At 29.8% G+C, this 20184-nt stretch overlaps 1 protein-coding gene across 1 annotated transcript in view; it reads right to left on the bottom strand.

Annotated features, from left to right (window-relative positions):
• LOC129918763 (uncharacterized) overlaps positions 1 to 13949 on the bottom strand; it is a 30607-nt gene extending 16658 nt beyond the window's left edge. Inside the window, exon 1 of the mRNA XM_055999475.1 lies at positions 13862 to 13949. The gene's annotated coding sequence lies outside the window, so the exon portion shown is untranslated. The remainder of the gene's footprint in view (positions 1 to 13861) is intronic.
• Between the last annotated feature and the right edge of the window lie 6235 nt (positions 13950 to 20184).

Raw genomic sequence — 20184 nt, 5'->3', positions numbered from 1 at the left:
TTCTTGATAATATTGATTTACCTGCAATTAAAAAAAAAAAAACACTTAAAACTCATCTAAAGAATGGAAGACTTGTTTTTTCAAGTACAAGTTTTTAATTTTCTGTACACCAACTATTCGCTAAGATACCGATGTATGTATAAAAGAAAAAATATTCCTTTTTTATTTAAAGTTCGATTTTGCAGTGAGAAGGTGAAAAGTGGTTAAAGCAAGGTCTACAAATTAATAAAATAAGCCAAGTCAGAACAAAAAAAAAAAACATAATCAAAATAACGGCACCATTCAGATTACATTCAAAACAAATAGTTTTTTATGAATTCAATGTAACAATTTTTAACGATCCATTTAAACATAGCCATTTGAAAAATTACAGAAAATTTGGAATTTTATTTTGACCCTACAATTTTGTACAGTTAACATTAGTGGTATTTATGCAACGATGTAAGCTCTGGGTAAACCTTGTAAAATGGTAAATATGATAAACGATCGTTCAAGCCCAAATTTTGACACATTTACCACTTTATCAGGTTTACACAGAGTTAACACCGTTTCATGAATACCTCTATTGATCAATAACAGAGATTTTTTAGGAGGTTATTTCTCTAAACAAAGTATAAAAACGGATAATTTGCCAATTGAAGTAAGTTCATGATGACCAATGAGAATGACTGATTCAGAATGCATTAATACTTATGTATTTGAAGTGAAGCGGATAAATATGTAGCGGATAAAAAACAAAAAAACTTGAAGCAAAAAACATATCTCGACTCGAAAAGCTTTTGATGGTGCAGAAAGCAGAAAAAAAGGAACATTTTGTGTCCATTTTTACCCTAAATTTGTTGTTTTGACTAACATTATGTAAAATCCGAATTTCAAAAAAGTTACTTACTTTTTTTCGAAATATTATTTCAAACATTGTTTTGAAATTCAAAAATGTTGGTTTTCACAATTTTATTTGTGATAAAGTTTTTGGAAAAAAAATTTTCATCTTGCCTAAAGCTGTTTTTGAAAAAACATTAACTTTTTTTTAAAAATGTGTGTATTGCTGGTATCACTATTTTCGACTTTTCGAAAATATCCGATCAATACTTCTTGCATACCAATTTTGAAGTGTATTGTCATTTGATGGGCTTTCTTTGATGACTAGTCCTATGATAAGTTCTTCATCGATTCCTTGAGTTGGAACCCCGTTTTTGTGTCTGACAGCCACATATGTGTACATTGATAAAATTTGGGGTCTCATTTTTTCTTGACAAAAAGTACATAATGAAAAAAAATAAACCCAAACAAAGAACACAGTTATACTCATCAATCTTTACTTATTTTTACCCCCACTAACAAAATATGCTCTCATTTTTTGAACGTTATTATCTGCTGAGCAAACTTCACTTCTCTAAAATATCAACTACCAACTTAAAACCTTTTTTCTTTTTTCATAAATGGTTTCAAGTCATAATAATCATCATCTAAACCAACTCCATCTATGCAAGATTTTATTTTGCAAAACAATTCCATTTATGGTCAAGACACAAGACTGCAAGAGTTCTAGTACCTACATTAACATTGCGTTGGTGGATGGAAACCGTAGCACTCGTCGTTCGGAACACAACGTGATACGCATTGTGTGAGTGCGTGTGTAATGTTTGATAGCTGGAAGCACTAACTTTTCTGTTGTAACTAACAAATAATTGTGAAGTTACAAATAATCCAAATAAGGGAATCCATATACCTACTCTATCTACTTAGTCAGCTGTTGCACTCTTATTCTACAATATCACTATTAGATTCCGTATATAACCAAAAAAATGCCATCCATTGACAGAAACGTAAACCTTTTAAAGTTTTTTTTGGATTCACTTATCCTAAACCTAACAAAATATATAGGTCAGGAATATAAGTTGTATTTTTTTTAAAGAGATTAAATAAGAAAACTTTAAGTAAGAACATTCAAGATCAAAAAAAAAAAAAATTTGAGCATTGAAAAATTTGAAATTAAATTTTATATTGATTTTTTGGACTTGGTACACGGAGAAAAACAGACCACCTAAAAACAAGCGGATTCCGTATTAAATTAAGCGGATTTCGGCATGGTTTTTTTCCAAGATGACTTCCGTCTTAAATTAAGCGGACAAATCTTCTTAATTTTTGAATGATCAATTTGACAGAAATCGACTTGATTTAAGCGGAAAATTATCTTATTTTTATGTAGAAATATTTTAATTAAGAAACTAATTAATTTTTTGTCGGTTTTTTTTTTTTTTTAAGATGAAAATTCATATTGAAATGAAGTTCATCTAATTGAACAGCGGATTTCACTTATTTTAAGCGGAAACCGTATTTTTATTTTTTCTCGTTTTTTTTTTTAAAGATGGAAATTCATATTCAAATGAAGTTCACCTTAAATTTAACAGAATTTAAGCGGATTCTACTTATTTTAAGCGGACATCGTATTTTTATTTTTTTCGGTTTTTTTTTTTTAAATGAAAATTCATATTGAAATGAAGTTCACCTTAAATTTAACAGAATTTAAGCTGATTCCACTTATTTTAAGTGGACATGGTATTTTCTTTGTCTATTTTTTTAAGATGAAAATTCATATTGAAATGAAGCTCACCTTAAATTTAACAAAACTTAAGCGGATTCCACTTATTTTAAGCGGACATCGTATTTTTATTTTTGTCGGTTTTTTAAGATGGAAATTAATATTGAAATGAAGTTCACCTTAAATTTAACAGAATTTAAGCGGATTCCACTTATTTTAAGTGGACATCGTATTTTCTTTGTCTGTTTTTTTTTTAAGATGAAAATTCATATTGAAATGAAGCTCACCTTAAATTTAACAGAATTTAAGCGGATTCCACTTATTTAAAGCGGACATCGTGTGTTTATTTTTTGTCGGTTGTTTAAGATGAAAATTCATACTGAAATGAAGTTCAGCTTAAATTTAAGAGAATTTAAGCGGATTCCAATTATTTTAAGTGGACATCGTATTTTTATTTTTTGTAGGTTTTTTTTTAAATTTTTTCTCGTTTTTTTTTTAAGATGAAAATTCATATTGAAATGAAGTTTACCTTAACTTTAACAGAATTTAACCGGATTCCACTTATTTGAAGCGCACATTGTATTTTTAAGATGAAAATTCATATTGAAATGAAGTTCACCTTAAATTTAACAGAATTTAAGTGGATTCCACTTATTTTAAGCGGACATCGTATTTTTATTTTTTGTAGGTTTTTTTTAAAATTTTTTCTCGTTTTTTTTTTAAGATGAAAATTCATATTGAAATGAAGTTTACCTTAACTTTAACAGAATTTAAGCGGATTCCACTTATTTTAAGCGGATATCGTATTTTTATTTTCTGTCGGGTTTTTAAAATGAAAATTCATACTGAAATGAAGTTCAGCTTAAATTTAAGAGAATTTAAGCGGATTCCATTTATTTTAAGCTGACATCGATAGTAATTTTTTTTTGCAACTTGACTTTCCAAACTATGACTAGATATCTCGCGTCATAACTTCAGCAGTTTCAACGGAACCCAAACTATTTGCACAGATTAAATGCTTTCCAACCAAATATGGATTATGGTGCGAAGGTGTTTGGGCGGAATTTTTAGACGGAATATCTTTTAACCAAATCCACCAGAGAGGGTAAGCAAAATCAGCCAACAGATACCAAACTGCGACGACTTAATTTTTGCAATTTTCTTGTACCTAGAGATATATTTATATATATTTGTTAGTACTTTGGTTTTTTTTACTGATGGTGATGACGACGACGACGATGGCGTTGTTGTCGTATATAGTTTTATGGTCAAAATATAATTTCTATTCGTAATGCACGTACGAGAGGAGTACAATTTAGTTACTCTGTACTCACGCTAATGCAGATATGGAGTTAGGAGGTTTTACTTTTGTGTTTAGGCTTTTAGACTTTTGTTATTGATTTTTTTTTCGTTTTGTTTTTTGTTAAAAAAAAGATTTTTGTTTGCCAAATTCGTGCGCGGGTTGCCTTACATAGCCGTCGATTGTGAGAAGGCCTACGCAAAAGCGATTAATTCATTTTCATGTGTTTCATTTGTGGGATTAAATTGGTTGGATGTGTATTGTATTTATATGACAGAGGTGATTCCAAAATTGGTGAAATGAAAGTCCTTTTTGCAAAATTCGATTGTGAGAAGGAGGTTGTGCGAAATTTTGAATTTGGATTTAAGTTCAATTGGGTGGATTACGCGCAGAGTCAGCTAAACTATTATATTGGTTATAGGAAAAATGTAAAATTTGGAATAGGGAAATTGGAATTTTATGAGTTTTAAAATAAAAGCAATGCAGCTGAGAGATGCCTTAAATGGGATTTTTGTTTGTTTACATTATATTATTTTAGGGAAATGAGCACAATAGTAGTTAAATGCAGTGAAATATTTTTTCATTCTTATTATTAAATCACTTTATTTAGGAACTATTCAAATATAAATTTCGCTGTTTTTTTTTAAATTTATTAAAATATGAGTTTTAGATTCATTCCAGTTAGTATTTATTACTCCATTTTCATAATTATTTCTGTGAAGTTACTTTTAATTATTTGAGGGTATCTTCTTTATAAACAAACGTTCTTAAATGGTTTACAAAAAAAATTCATTTTTAAGGTTTTTGGGGAGAAATATTTCAAAGTATCAACATGTTCACTACGGTGTATACGCACTATATTTTTTGTTTAATTGACTTCTATTTGGAATGTTTGGTTTTCTCATTTAGTTAGTAAACTAAATCAGAAATACATAATTAAGTCTGGTTATCGTATCGATTTTCTAAAATATATATTTTAAAAACCTATAAATCTAAATCTATAAAATTGTATTCTCTAGTCTACAATTTTTTAATTATTTTTTTTAAATTTATTTAGGTTTTGAATTCAAATTTTTTTTTTCAAATAAAAATAATTGCATACTTTGCCAAACAAATGAATCTTTCATATTTAAGTCACATAGTTAAATTTTTGCAGGAGCTAATAAAAATCTGTTTCATTCACAAATAAAATGATATTTAAGGATTTTTTGAGTTTTTTGATTGCATATTCAGATCGAGCAAAAATATTTAAAATCCATTTTATTTGTGAATTGATTTTATTGACTCCTGCAATAATTTTTTTTAGCGTGACTTATGGTTTTTTTTTAAACGAATGTCTTAATAATGAAATGACAAAAGGTAATTACAAATTTTCAAACCGGGATTTTGAAACTGTAGGGTCATGGTCAAATTAAAAAAAAAATACATTTTGTATTTTTCAGGAAATGCATAAATATTTCAACAGATTTTTAAGGGATAAAAAACAAATATGTTCGTTTTTCCACTGAAAAGGATTTCTAACAAATTTAAAAACATGATAGAAAAGAAAACGAAAATCTTTGGTATCGTTAAACGGGGTTACTTTGCTAAGCAGGAGTAACTTCGCCCCACAGATCAAAAGTAATTGTTCTTTGTTTGACGCTCAGGAATTACGCGTTTTGGATATCGAAAGTACCGCAATACATGTCAGCCTGTCTGTCTCTATTTCTAGGTGCCACAAATATTGAAGCTATTTTTCTCAAATTTTGCAGTTAACAGATTTTGGTAATTCCGTAAGGAGAAGGTTTTTTTTTTCTCAAAATCGACTAACTATATTTTGATTGATGAAAATACATACACTGTGACAGGACATCAGGTATGATCCAACTTTTAATATAAAAGAAACAATTTGTTATCGTTAGAAGCCATAGAACCGTTTTGTTGAAGTATGATGATCTCATGCCAATATTAACGATTTTTTCGAACAAAACCCTTTAAAATAGCATAATCTCATAGTTAAAATAGGGGTTGTATCTTGTAATAACGGGCCACTGAATATTTTTTTAAAAATTTGTTTTCATTTGTTAATTAATATTTGCTTTTTAATGAACTGTCGATTTTTTTTTTTTAATTTTTTGAGGAGGTACATACATATGAAAAAACTATATTTAAAAACCGGTTAAAAACATTTAAAGGGATGTTTTTTGTTGTTTTTAAACGAACTTTATATTATTTTTTAAGTTTTTATTAAATTTATAAAATTTTTGTTTATGCATATTAAAGAGCTTTAATATTCTTAGTTAATTTGACCATAGACGATACATAGTTAGTGAAGCATAGTCCAACATTTTATTTTTCTTTTACTAACAGGTATGTATGTATAAATGACATTCTGTTATTACTCAAGAAGATAAATAGGAGCGGGTCATAATTCTGCTTGTCAAAATTCTGTACGTCAAAATTCTGTGGGGTCAAAATACTGTAATACCATAATTCTGTACGGCATTATACTGTAAATACAAAATTCTGTACGTCAAAATACTGTATCAACAAAATACTGACATGCAAAATTCTGTTTTGTAAAATTCTGTACGGCAAAATACTGTATATCAAAATTCTGTAAAAAAATATAGTTTTGATAATGTAAAAAAGTGCGCGCGCACTTTTTTACATTATCAAAACGATATTTTTTTACAGCATTTTTACAGAATTTTGATTTACAGAATTTTGATGTACAGAATTTTGAAATACAGTATTTTGACCAACCAGAATTTTGCTATACAGAATTTTGACTTTCAGAATTTTGTTACTACAGCATTTTGCACATACAGAATTTTGACATACAGTATTTTGGCATACAGTATTTTGAATACAGAATTTTGCAACATACAGAATTTCGACCCCAACCTAAGATAAATGTATGTATGTATGCCCACAAATTTCTTGAAATTCGTTTTTTTATTGAGGCCTTACAATATTGTCATCTTTAAAAAATTCTGTTTTTTTTTTTTTGACAAAAAATTTTTAATCCAGTTGTAAAGAGAGAAAATGTTGCGCAAATCTTGAACTTTTTTTTGTCTTGTCATTACAAAGAAAACTTTCAAAGGTACATTGTATATATTAGGGTGTCCGTTATTTCCCAAAGTGATGTTTTCGGGGGAGACACCCCCTAGATCGAAAGTTTAGAGCCTAAATAAGGGGAATTTAGCAAAAAAATTTTTTTTGGAGGTCATTAACCCGTGCCTCTAGGGTCATACTTTCCCCATACAAATTTGTATAATAAATTTTTAACTCATACATAAAATTTTTTTTCTCTCGAGTTAAATCATCTTTTTTTAAAATGTTTGATAATTCTGGTTGGAAAACAGTTACTTTAAAAGATCACATTCAAAATTTCCCGTTAAAATTTTTTTTTATATTTTAATTCGGTTTTTGAAATTATTAGCTGTTTTCGTAGTTTTTGCTTTTACGTTTTATTTTATTATTCTTAAAGTACACCTCCTATCACAAAATTTTTGATGCAGTTTTATTGGTTTTTAAATATTTTCAAATGTTGCATTCAAAAATGTGTGTATAAATCAAAAAATTTAATTTTTTAAATTTTTATTTGAAACTTTTGCCGTTTTAATACGTTTAAATTTATTTTTTCCCGAAAATTAAAAAATTATTTTACTGGAAAATTTTGAATGTGATCTTTTAAAGTAACTGTTTTCCAACCAGAATTATCAAACATTTTAAAAAAAGATGATTTAACTCGAGAGAAAAAAAATTTTATGTATGAGTTAAAAATTTGCCATACAAATTTGTATAGAGAGTGACCCTAGAGGCACGGGTTAATGACCTCAAAAACATTTTTTTATGCTAAATTCCCCGTATTTAGGCCCTAAACTTTCGATCTAGGGGGTGTCTCCCCCGAAAAAATCACTTTGGGAAATAACGGACACCCTAGTATATATACACGCTATTGAAGTTATACTTCTCACTCACAGCAATTCATTCTAATACAAACACCGGAAAAGAAATACAACCTGCCACATGCAACTTGCCATAACCAACTTTCCTCACGCACCTCCACATGTTGCATGCTGAATGCTGAATACAACATGCCTCGTGTTACTTGCCACATGCAACATGCACTTGCACCATGTTGCCTGACACACGTGTTGCGTGTTTTTTTTTGCAGTACTGCGGTGTACTGCATTTTTAGATTCTAAGGTACAGCCAACTCTAAACTTGAAATGACAGCCCTGCTGTCCAATTGTCAATCTCGGAAATGGCCCGTCATTACTGTTTTGAAATGGCGACATGGTGCTTATTGTAAGCCCGATAATCCCTTTGACACTTCTTGTCAAGAAGTAAATTTTTGTCAATAAGTAAATTTTTGAAGTATAACTTCAAAAAATGTTTAATACAAATATTTAACTTAACAAAATATGGATACAATTTGCCTTGATCCCATATGAACCTGTATAAGATTGACCCCTGTCATTACCATTACGTTGTCTTTACAACAAGATTATTTGTATAATTTCAGATTCAAAACGCGTCATTCATTTGTATAGTACCTAAGTACTCGTAACTTTCCCCAAGGTGGGTGCCTCATTACTAGTCCGCCTGATCATGTATACACAAAGTCACTCTCATCTCATTATTTCAACCCACAAATTTATAACCGGCTGTCCATCCATATTGTCATTTATAACAAAACTGTCAGTACTCCACCCCCAAAGCTTTAAGTCTATATTCTCTCAACAAAAACCAATTGTTGCAGCCCCACAACAGCAAAATGACCGAGCACTACTTACAAATCTTACTAATTTATTGAAATAATATGACACCAACTCTAATTTACGCCTGTTTGCCATTTGCCATTTATGTGTTGTTTGTTCTATTACTGAAAATACATACCAAAACAAGAAATAACATTTTAAATGAAATCAACAAAAAGAAAAAAAAATGGAATAAAAATCGCAAAAAAAGAAAAAAAAATAAACACAAAAAGAAAAATCTTGTCTCAATTTTCCAAAAATGGTTAAAATGAGTCTCCCACGCAATATAATTGAACAACACAGCTTGCACCCAAAAGACTGCGACTATGGAAGTGTGCGGTGCCGGTGCGGTGCGCGGAAGACGACGACATTACAGACGCCCGCCACAAATCTGAAGGAGGAGGCTATAAGTATATAGCGTTAGCGTATTCGGTGTTCGCACATAAAGTTAACAACTTGACACCTACGCCACACTTTATGCCCATAGTGTTACTGGTTCTCAACACTGCATAAATGCAACGTCTCGTCGTCGTAGCTGCTGGTCGTCATAGAGTATGGAAGTCCAGGAGAAAGACGCACGAGTGCACCACCTCCTCCACTCACTGTATATTACCGCTTAATACTTTTTTGATTAATCAAGTGTAGATCGCGAATGTATAGAATCTTTTGGTGCTGATTGCAACCAGTGGTCTCAATTATCCGGATTAAGTTCTCGGCCGAGATTAATAGTGCAGCAGTTGGTGCCGCATTACGGCAATACGCAAAGTGCACTTGTGCGAGTTTATGGAAAAGCATCTCGCATATGGCTTGACTTTTCAAGTTCGATTGAAATTATGATAAAAAATATTGACTAATAGATGAATATAATCTTGGAGTGGATTATCTTCAAGGAGTTGAGCTTTTCATTCATTAGTCATGGTTGGAAGGGGATGAGGGCGGTGATGATGTATGACGTTTCGAGTAGATCACGGATAACTTGTACATGTACTTGTACAGGCTTAGAAAAAAAAAAACCGTTAATTAGATTTGACATCTAGAATTACACTGTTGAGTTTCGAGAATGCAATTTGTATTAACCAGTTTATTGATCGTTATAATAAGGAATACTAATGTTTGCAAAGAAATACGAAAAAAAGTAAATTTCTTTTGACTTTAATACCTTTTAAGGGGAAATCCCTCTGGACGACAGCTTTTTCAATAATTTTTCTTGGAAAACTGAAAGCATTTATTGATATTTGGGAAAGTATGTGATATTATTGACATTATGAAGTATTGATATAATTTTTTTGAAGTACAAAAAAAAAAAAAACAAAATGGCGGCTCTACAGCTCTTTAAAGTTGACGCCTCGAGTTTGCGCCGTGCAATGCCCAGATCCTGAAAATTATTTATAATCAAAAAAGAATTTTTTTCCAATAAAATATATTTATACGCATTGCATGAACCTAAATTTAGTAAAAAAAAGTGTAAAATAAAAATTAGAGACGAAAAAACGAAAAAACACAATGTAACACAAATAAACAAATTGTTAAAAAAAATATTTATTGTAAAAATTTTATTGAACTTTTAGGTTCATGCAATGCATTAAAGAGTAATTTGCAATTTATTTCAGGTCGATAGCTTCATTAGTTTTTAAGTTACGTTGCACGGCGCGGAAATAAACGCGTTTTTAAGAAAAAGCGTTTAAAGTTTTCGTTTTCGTACTGTGGTAGGTTCAATGGGCATGGGTTTCGGGACTATCTAGGGGCTTTTGAGTCTTCATTTAAGGATTAGACCACTGAAAATAGTTTCTTCGGTTGATAAATGAATTTATAAGGCAAAAAAAAAATTAATGCAAAAATAAAAATTTCCAGAGGGATTTCCCCCCTTAATTTTTAAATACTATTTTATAGAAATAGTTTCACACAGATATGTAGATAAAAGTATTTTATTAATAGTTTATTGGTTGTTTTAAAAAGATTCTCCCATGCTTCCAAAAGTAAGATGTAGCTATCGAAAAAAAGTTTGATAATAACAGCTATCAAATTAACATTTTTCAGTGACAAAAGTCGTCCAACAATTAAAATATCAATTTTGATATTTTATCATATCATTTTGACATTTTTTAATTTCACTTTGACAATTAAAATATAAATGTTGACCTATGTATTTCTTTAATTTTCATTTTTATTATTTTTATTATTTTAAAAATTTTATTTCTTTTTTCAAAACATTACTGAAAGGGAATATTCCTTACAAAATAATGGTGATATTATTTTTTTCTATTATAGTTTATAGGTGATATATAATTGTTTTGTTATTTTCTCCCAAATTATGTGAAGTAAAATCTTAGTGCTGATCAAATTTTCTCAGTAAATCATACATTTTACTTCGAAAAAACACAAAGTGCCTTTAAATTAGTACACATTAAGAATTTTTTATTCAATATTTTTCAATAATTTGGAATGAGAAATTGAAATGAAAAAATGATAATAAAATATCCAAAATGTGACATTTAAATATCATCCTGATAATAAAAATACTGTTTTAACATTTTAAATATCATAAGACACATTTTTTAGAGCGTTTTTGACTGATATTTAAAAAATGTTTAATTGATATTGGTTTTTTTTTGGTGTATTACCTACAAAAAATAAATATTTTTTTTTCTTAACTTACAGGGTTTTATTTTTTTTTTTTTTTTTATTTCTCGGAAAATGTATAGTATATACTTGAATGTCGCAATAAATGACTACGGGTGATTTTGTTTACTAGAAGTTGAACATAACTTGTGAATTTTAATCTTCAACTTCTGAATTAGGTTTTGTTCACCGAAAGTTAAAGTTTTCAACATTCGATTTTCAACTCGAGAGTTGATAAACTTTCGGTTTTCTCAACTTCCGGAAAAAGTAAAAGTTTGCCGACAAAACTTGGGATTTTTTTTATAGTCTTCCTGTCAACACTTTTTTTTGCAGTTATTGTAAGAACAAAATTAATGTTCCAAAGCAACGAAATCTCAACAGACAAATTTTGCGCCATTGTATTTTTTTGTTGCAATATGCTTAGGGTATAGCAAAAGTGTAAAAAGTTTTAGTGTAAGAAAATGTTACACTTTTGCAACGATATGCATGGAATCGTGAATACCCCTATAATAGAATTGCATTCTATACCTACATATCGTCGCCCTAGTATTGAAGTGCCGTATACGCCATTTTTACGTTTTTGGGAAATCGCATTTAAATGTTCGGAATATTATTGCGGAAAAACTAACCGCTGGTATTATTTGATATTTTAGTATGATATATAATTAAAATGTGTCTTTATATACATGTTATTCTACATCTGCAATTCGTTTAGTTTTCAAAATATTTAAATTTTTATTCAAAATGAGTTTGCCGTATACGCCATGAAAATCAGAAGTTTCTTTTATTCATATACACGTACGTCAAAAAAAAAAACATAGCGTACGTCAAAACAATTCTCAAAATTTTCTTACATTGCAAGAAAAATTTGACGTAAATGTCAAAATTTCTTGTTTTTGTCAAAACAATAGTGAATATCTCGGCAACGAAAAAAGATAGAAAAAAACGGATAGCAGATACAGATTTGAAAAGAGCAACTTCGAAAACATAAGACTGCATACCTAATTCAAAAAATGCAATTTGGCGTATACGGCACTCCAATACTAGGGGACGATATGTTATGTATTCAATATTTTTCTGGTTTTTTGGTGGTATGGATCTTGCAGAATTTTTGGTGCCACATACACGGCACATACACACTTTTGCAAAAAAGAAAATTCTTTGTTTAAAATTCGAACAAAAATAAGCCAACAAAATTTAAATACCGATTAAAAATTTCTTAAACACAAATTTCAAATTTTGAACACAAAAATTGTATAAATGGGCACGTTCAGGAAATATTAGGGACTAGATATTTAGGCAATGTCATTTTCTGAACGGAAATTTGAGTAAATTGACTAAATTTGTTTGGATACGCCATTATTGTCTAATTTCGAAATTTACTTGAGAATTTTAGTGATCGCGTGGGGCAGACACCAAATTTCACTTCACTTTAATAAATAAATAATATTAATTATAACCGATAATGCACTTTTTAATCCTTTTTCACACAAATAAATCTAACTCTTCTATCGTTATTCTGTAATTATAAGACAGCTATTACATGAAGCCTCAAGAGGCTTGACTCTTTTTTCGAATTTTCTTTTGATAATCATTCTGTGAGGCGCGTACTATTACACGATGCCTCTTGAGTCAAAGACTCAAATTTGACATTTCTCTTTTGATTTAAGTATTGTTGTTGTTGTATTCCACCAAGAAGCAAAAAGAAATGAAAGGGAATGTTGAAAAAAGAAAGAGTGGAAAAAGAAACGTCAAAAAAGAGTCTCAGAATTTTGGCCCACGACTCTCCGGTCGGATAATTTTTTGTTTTATCTTCTTTCTCTTTTGCACTCATTAGTTTTGAAAAGAGGCGCGCCTCTTGAGGCTTCATGTAATAGCTGACTAAACAATCAGCTGTCATGTTGACAAAAAAAAACTTTCCTAATTTTGTAAGGAAAAATTTCTTGCCTAACTTTCCAGTCAGCTTTCCAATAAAATTACCTAAATTGGAAAGATTTTTTTTGACAGTTGACCAATCAGAGGCTGAGAAATTACCTAAATATTTAGAGCCTAACGTTTCTGAACCTGCCCAATTACAAGGAACTTCGATTTAAATGACATTGAATTGGCAGTATTTGTTTGTGCTGTCACAAATATCCTAGGTATATTTTTTAAACTGAAATTTGACCAACTTTTGTTTTACAAACTCGAGAGTTGAGAAAACAATAGTCAACAAAATCAATTCTCTACTATTGTTTTAACTCTCGAGTTGAAGTCAACTTTCAAATTCGTCAATTTGAGAGTTTGCTTCAAATTCAGCTATAGTGAACAAAATGGCCCCAAGAGCTGTTTGCTGAAACGAAACTTAAGGATTTAAGTTCTAAGAAAAGGTAGGGAATAAAATTTTATGTTCTACTTAAATATTTAAGTTTCGTTTCAATAAATGGGTCTAAATAATGAAACTATTATTTTCAAGTATATTATATATGCTTCTAGCAATCTATCATATTTGTTTGCATCAAAAAATGACTAAAAAGTTGTTCTGAATTCTGAATACAAATCATCCTTTACATTGCTAACCACACTGGTAATGTTCTTAAAATTAAAAATTCATCAATGATTTGCATTTCTTTTGAAATCTTTTTGTTTTTTTTTTTTCGTTTCTTGACTCACCATGATTGTTGTCACCTGGTAGTTATCCATTTAATTTAAAATTCTTATTCATACTAAAAGACACTTCAATATAAATAATTCATTGAATCATCATCATTTCAATCAAAAAAATTTAATTTTCATTCACTATTTCTTATTATTTTGTTTTTACACAATAGCAAATGCATTTTCAATTCATTATACGCATAATAAAAAAAAATCATCAAACAAAAAGTGCAACAGTAATTTCAATTACAAAAAAAAAATGTACAAATCCCACTTGTTGGAAATTGCGTATACACATCTGTCACATATCACGACAAACTCATCATTATTTTGTTGTATAGTGTGTGCCTGCCTCAAGAGAAATCTGCAATTCAATCAGTTCAATCAAAACCGCACTCTGATAAGCTGACTGACTGACAGTTGACTGCAATTCACAAATCAAAACATACAAAAAAAAACAAAACAGAAGAGACACACGCGTCAGCGGCGGCAAAACATGGATTACGAAGCGCGTAAAGTAAGTATCTTCCGTCAAAGAACACGTCTCACGATCAAATAGTGAAACGTTCTTGTGCAAAAGTCTCATTGAGCGGACACAAACAAAAAAAAGTCTCAAAGAACACACAGAAAAAACATAACAAAACAAAAAGGCAAAAAAAACAACCTCCTTCTCCTCCTCCACAATGAACAAAAAGCAAACAAACAAACAAATAACAAAAATTGGATTCATATGATCACGTTCCCGGTTTTTCCGCGTGTACACAGGTTATAAGAGCACCGAACTGCATCGCGATGTCGCTCGCGTCCGCTTGTAGTCTCTTACTACGTACAGATGGCGTGGTGATTTGCGTCTACTCTCTGGCGGTGATCGGTGGAACTCATCCATTCATGAATCCGTTTTCTACTCGTAAGTTCACCTGAGGAGGAGGCAAATTGAATAAAAACCAGGAGTAGGCGTGCGTCGGGACAGTCAGTGTGTGTGTGTGTTTGTTTTATTGTAATTTCTTTTCATTCATTCAATTTTTCTGTCTACTGTCTCTTTATTCTGTTCATTTTGTCTTTTTTCCTTTTGTTGAAATTACACAGCAGAAAAGAGACAAACAAGTGTTTATGTGTTTGAAAGATCAATCGATCGTAATTAAGATCACCAGTGGCAACAGCAGCCCAGCCGGTGCATTGGCATGGCGTTTGTTGCAGTTTTGCGAATCCAGTTATCTGTCATGGTGACAGAATAGTTTGAATGGTGGTGATGGCAATGGGGCGGAAATTGATTTTTAATTGTTTCCGGTTGGCGGTTAAATTGCTCAATAGAGATAATTTTAAAAGCAAAAAAAAAAAAGATTAAATGAATGCAAAAAAAAAATTAACTCATGCGATTTTATTTGTGTCACTAGATGAGGAATAATGAGATGTAATTTTTTTTTATAGTGAATGCTGCATTACCTTGTTTTTTTTCTATTTTTTTTGTCAAGTTCGATTTTTTATGAAAAGTATAAAAAATGTGATTTTAACGCCCTATAGTTATTGAATTGAGGTTTAAGGTGTATTCACAATGATATATTATTGACAAAAAAAGCACCTTGTTTCTCAAAACTTGCTTATATTTTGTTTCCATTTTTTTCTCAAGTTCAATTGTTTAGGGAAAATATTAAAAAATATGGTTTTAATGCCCTAGATTTATTGAATTGAGGTTTAAGGTGTATTCACAATGTTTTAAGTTTTACTAACGAAAAAAAACACCTTGTTTCTTAAAACTTATCTATTTTTAAAACGCACGCTGCTTTACCTCATTTTTTCCATTTTTTCTCAAGTTCAATTGCTTAGAAAAAATATTAAAAATATGGTTTTGATGCCCCAGTATTAAAGTGTATTCACAATGTCATAGGTGTAATTGACGAAAATAATATCTTATTTTTTTTTTCAAACTTATCTATTTTTAAAACACACGCAATTTAAATAATGTAAATAATAGTTAAAATAAAAAAAAAAACAGTAATCAATAAATTTCGATTTGACAGATGAACATATTAGATAGTGTCAAAAAGACATTCAAAAACAATAAAACCTCTTCTTATTTTGGTAAAACATTAAAAATACCAACTTATTGAGTTCAGTTTTATGGATTATAAAAAATAAGAACATCTCCTATAAATAAATATTTGCATTAAAAAATTATAAAAAAAAGCCACCTGTTATCAGATTTTGGTTCAATATTTTTTTTTTTTCCTAAAATCATAAAATATTTGGTCAAAAAATTTGTTTGATGTCACACAAAATTGATTCACCAATTTTGGTTTAACACTTTTTTTTTTTGTGTGCCCACCATAATAAATGAAGCATCTCGTTCATTCATGAAAGACATTGTGGCGACTGACAACGTAGACGACAATAATGACTCGTGTATCACCCACATTGTCATTATTATTTTTTTGTTTGATACCGAATTAAGATGCATAACCAAAATTTATTAAAACCAACAGATTGTTTAGTCGATTAAAAAAGTACAATTTTGGTCAGTTAAGGTGCGATAGTATCAAAGACGATTTCTTAAAATGGATTGATATATTTTTTGAGAGGAACAATAATTGCTAAAAAATGTTTAATAAATAATGAACTAAATATGTACATAATACAAAAAATAAAAATGGTTTGAGATCAAGGCCAATTGATGATGTATTATGAATTTTGCCTTGTGAATGAATTTGCTTAATACATTATTTTGTTTTCTATAAATATAAGAACTGGATGCTCTGCCATTTTTCAAAAGTCCAAGAATCACAATTTAAAAAAAAGTCTTCAATGCACAGCTGCTTAAAGAGTTTATATCATTCTTTTGATCTTATCGTCAAGTTTAAGGTTTTCAAGCTTAGGGAAAATAGCAGAGCAATTTTTATATTTTTATAATGCTAAAGAGTGTAATTTAGCATACTTTCATTAAGATATTTTCTATACAACAAAATATTGCGTATACCTCACAGTGTCCCAAAATCGCTTCATTAGTTACTTGAATGACTTGCAGATTTAAATTTCAAAATTTTATTTAGTGAAATTAAGTGAAGCAATAGAATCCAATATAGTTTTGGTTTTAAAGAAAAAAAGAACAACTTTTCACATTTTTGAAATTTGATTTTTATGGTTAACGATAAAATTCTTATAGTTTAGTAGAATAGAATTTTAATAGCAGTTGCACTTTAAAAAAAAAAATAAAAACTTGTTTAATTAAAAATGTTTAATAATTTAAATATTGGAGCACATGTGGTTTAAAAAATCTATAGGAAGTGCGCACATTTTTTAAATAGAAATTAAATATGAACACCGTTTAAAATGGTTTTAATTACAAAATGAAGTACATATATCCCATTTAATTTCTTGAAGGTATTAAAAGTGTTTTTTAGAAAAAAACTTTTCAAAATCGTTAAAGCCATTTTTTAAAATTATTTTTGAATACAATATGTAATACAATTTTTTTCAAGATTTTATTTCGTTTAAATTGGTATGGCAGGTTTAAAATGGCAGGCACCAAAATAACAATTTAAATTACAAAATCATACACCCAAATTTTAATCAAAGTCGTTAAAAATAAACTTTTCTACTATTGTTATATGAAAAGTACCGTTGTTTTAGATCCTAAAATAATGAAACGCAGAACTGCATCGCACGTAATTGTTCTATTGAATAAGCTGTTTATTATGGTTAAAGTTATATTAGAAAATTTGTTCTTAAAAATTCAAAAAGAAGTTTTTAAATGAATATATCCTTTACAAAAGAATTTTTTTTTTTTTAAATCGTTAGAACATTTTTTTATGAGTAAAAATTCTTAAGAAATAATTATTCTACGCATTTTAATGATATTCATCGCCCCGTTTTAAAAAAATCTACTTTCAAAACAAAAAGTATACATATATTTTAAAATTAAAAAATCGAATTTTTTAACATATGTATATGTTGTAATATTAATGCTATATTTACGCCCTAAATTGCAAGTAAAAATCTTTAAACCTTTGTTTATTGAAATATTTTGAAAATTTAATTTAGTGTGAGTTTAGTCAATTAATGAGCCAAAAAGCCTAAATTGGATTTTTTTTTGGGATTTTGCTTTCCAAGAATTTCAAAGATTTTTCTTATTTTCAAAAAAAAAAAACCTTTCGTGTAAATTCTTTTTGTTGATTACAAAGACTTTTCTGCGTAAAACATTTTTAGAAGTTATTATAATCTTTTCTATTAACATTGTTGATGAGTTTCTCAATAGTTACAATTTCTTAAAAGATGTTTCAGACAGTTCAAACTTGCGTTCTGCTTCAAAAAATACCTTTTTAAGATACAACTATTTACTTTATGCATGGTCATTGGTCATTCCAAAATTTCTCAGACAAAAAAAAAAAAAAATTATAAAATATGCCAACCACCCCTGTTCTGATTTTCGTTTCGATAAAATTTCCATAGAAAAAATCACCGAAGAAATATTTTTTTTTTGCCAAGATCTCCAAAACCCTAATGCCCCTACGTTAATTCTTACAATTTCTCTGGCGGCATGTCTATAAAATTTATTTAACGTTATAACATGAGAACTCTTTTTATAATGTTTATTTACACAATTTGGAAAGAGTATTTAAAACTATACCCAAATTCAATAAATCACATCATCATGGTGACCATTTAAAGAAACTTTATCATCTCCTTCACAGGACTTAAATTAAAAAAAAAAAAAAAAAACACCCAAAAAAGACAAAACCTCTCCACATCCTACAACCCTATTTACAACAATTCCAGAGATATAGACAGAAGAAGATATTCATTTATTATTCCCGTTGCCATTTTATTTTATATAAGAACAAAAATTATAACTCATCATTTGCCTGCCGGAAAGGATTCTACACAAAATCATTTTCCACACCAAAGATTTATAACTTAACTTTTCCGTTATATTCCTTTGAGTGAATGAAAATTCAGAAATTCCAGGTAACCATCGGAGTTTTTTTGGTTGGGGAGGGATAAATTCCATCACATTACCCATCCAGACACATGGAAATCAGTTTTAAATATAGAAGAGAGGAAAGAAAGGAGGTTAGGTACTCTTTGCAAAATGCAAGAACGACAACGACGACGAATAGAAATGAAAACTTCTTCCTTCAGAGAACTATAGTATTTCGAGAAATCGAAGAACAATATTCAAAGACCATTTCCATGCTTTTCTCTCTATAAAACATCCTTGAGTCTTCGGCAGCTTTTGCTATATCGTCATCGTCATCTTCATCATTCTACTTTTTCTTTTTTTGTTTAAAAATTTTATACAATAAAAAAATAAGAATAACAAAAGTATGGGAAAAGTTAAACGGTTTTACGTTTTGCAAATGGATTTTCGAAATAGTACTGCTGGCGTTTCTGATACTATTTTTCAGGTGAGAGAGAGGCCAGGGCAGATGGCGGAGGGAAAAGAAAGAGAAAAGTCACGGCTTGGGTTTGGGCTTCTGCTCTGCAAAAAAAAAAAAAACCATTCATCTCTGGGAATACGTCAAAGTTTTCAACTGTCAACTGTGTGCGGTGTTCAATGGAACACGAACGAGCAACGATGAACGAAACGAAACGGTAGCTGGTAAGAGTAACTTTTTTACCTCCTTTTCCTTCCCACCTTTTATATGGCCCAAAGGTGAATGGTGAAACTGATAATAAGTTTATAGACAGAATGGTGGCGATGGATGGCGGGCGGGTTTGAAAACACACAGAGGAAATTTCAAAACTTCTCGCCCTTTCTTTAACGCTCGCTGGCAATCCTCGGAGGACTGATTTTGTAATCAACAAATTCGACAATTGACAGTTGACAAAGGTACAGCAGCGATAGGTATGGAGTAAGAGAGAATGCCGGACGATTTATAGCAGTTGGTAAAATGTAATTTTTTTTTGTTGTTTTTCTTTGTGTTTCACTCTACTATACGACCCCTGGCGGAATGAGATGGTATCACCTTGACAAAATAGAGGGTTTTATTTCATTTTTTTTTTGTTTTGTTTGACAGACAAAAAGTGAGAGCGCGGTGAGGGTTTGTTTTAAATTAATTTGAAAAGTTTTCGATTTGTCTTTTAGTGTTGCCGTTTTGTTGAAAACGTTTTATGACAGAATACACGGTGAGCATGGGAGAGAGAACGTAAAGGCGATCAAAAATAGAAGCACTGTAAATTTTGAGAGTAGATTCATCAATCAACGAGACAGGTTTATTGTTCGCATAGTAAAATAGTTTTGACTTTTCGAGTGAAAATCAAAAGAAAGAAAAAAAAATAATAAACTTTTTTATGGTTTTAAATTTACCGTTGAGAGGTGATATGCTCTGAGTTTAGAAGGGAAA

Source organism: Episyrphus balteatus, chromosome 4, assembly GCF_945859705.1.
Source record: "Episyrphus balteatus chromosome 4, idEpiBalt1.1, whole genome shotgun sequence".
Classification (NCBI taxonomy): Eukaryota; Metazoa; Arthropoda; class Insecta; order Diptera; family Syrphidae; genus Episyrphus; species Episyrphus balteatus.
The sequence above is the reverse complement of the archived record's forward strand: the minus strand, read 5'-3'. Positions and strand labels throughout refer to the sequence as shown.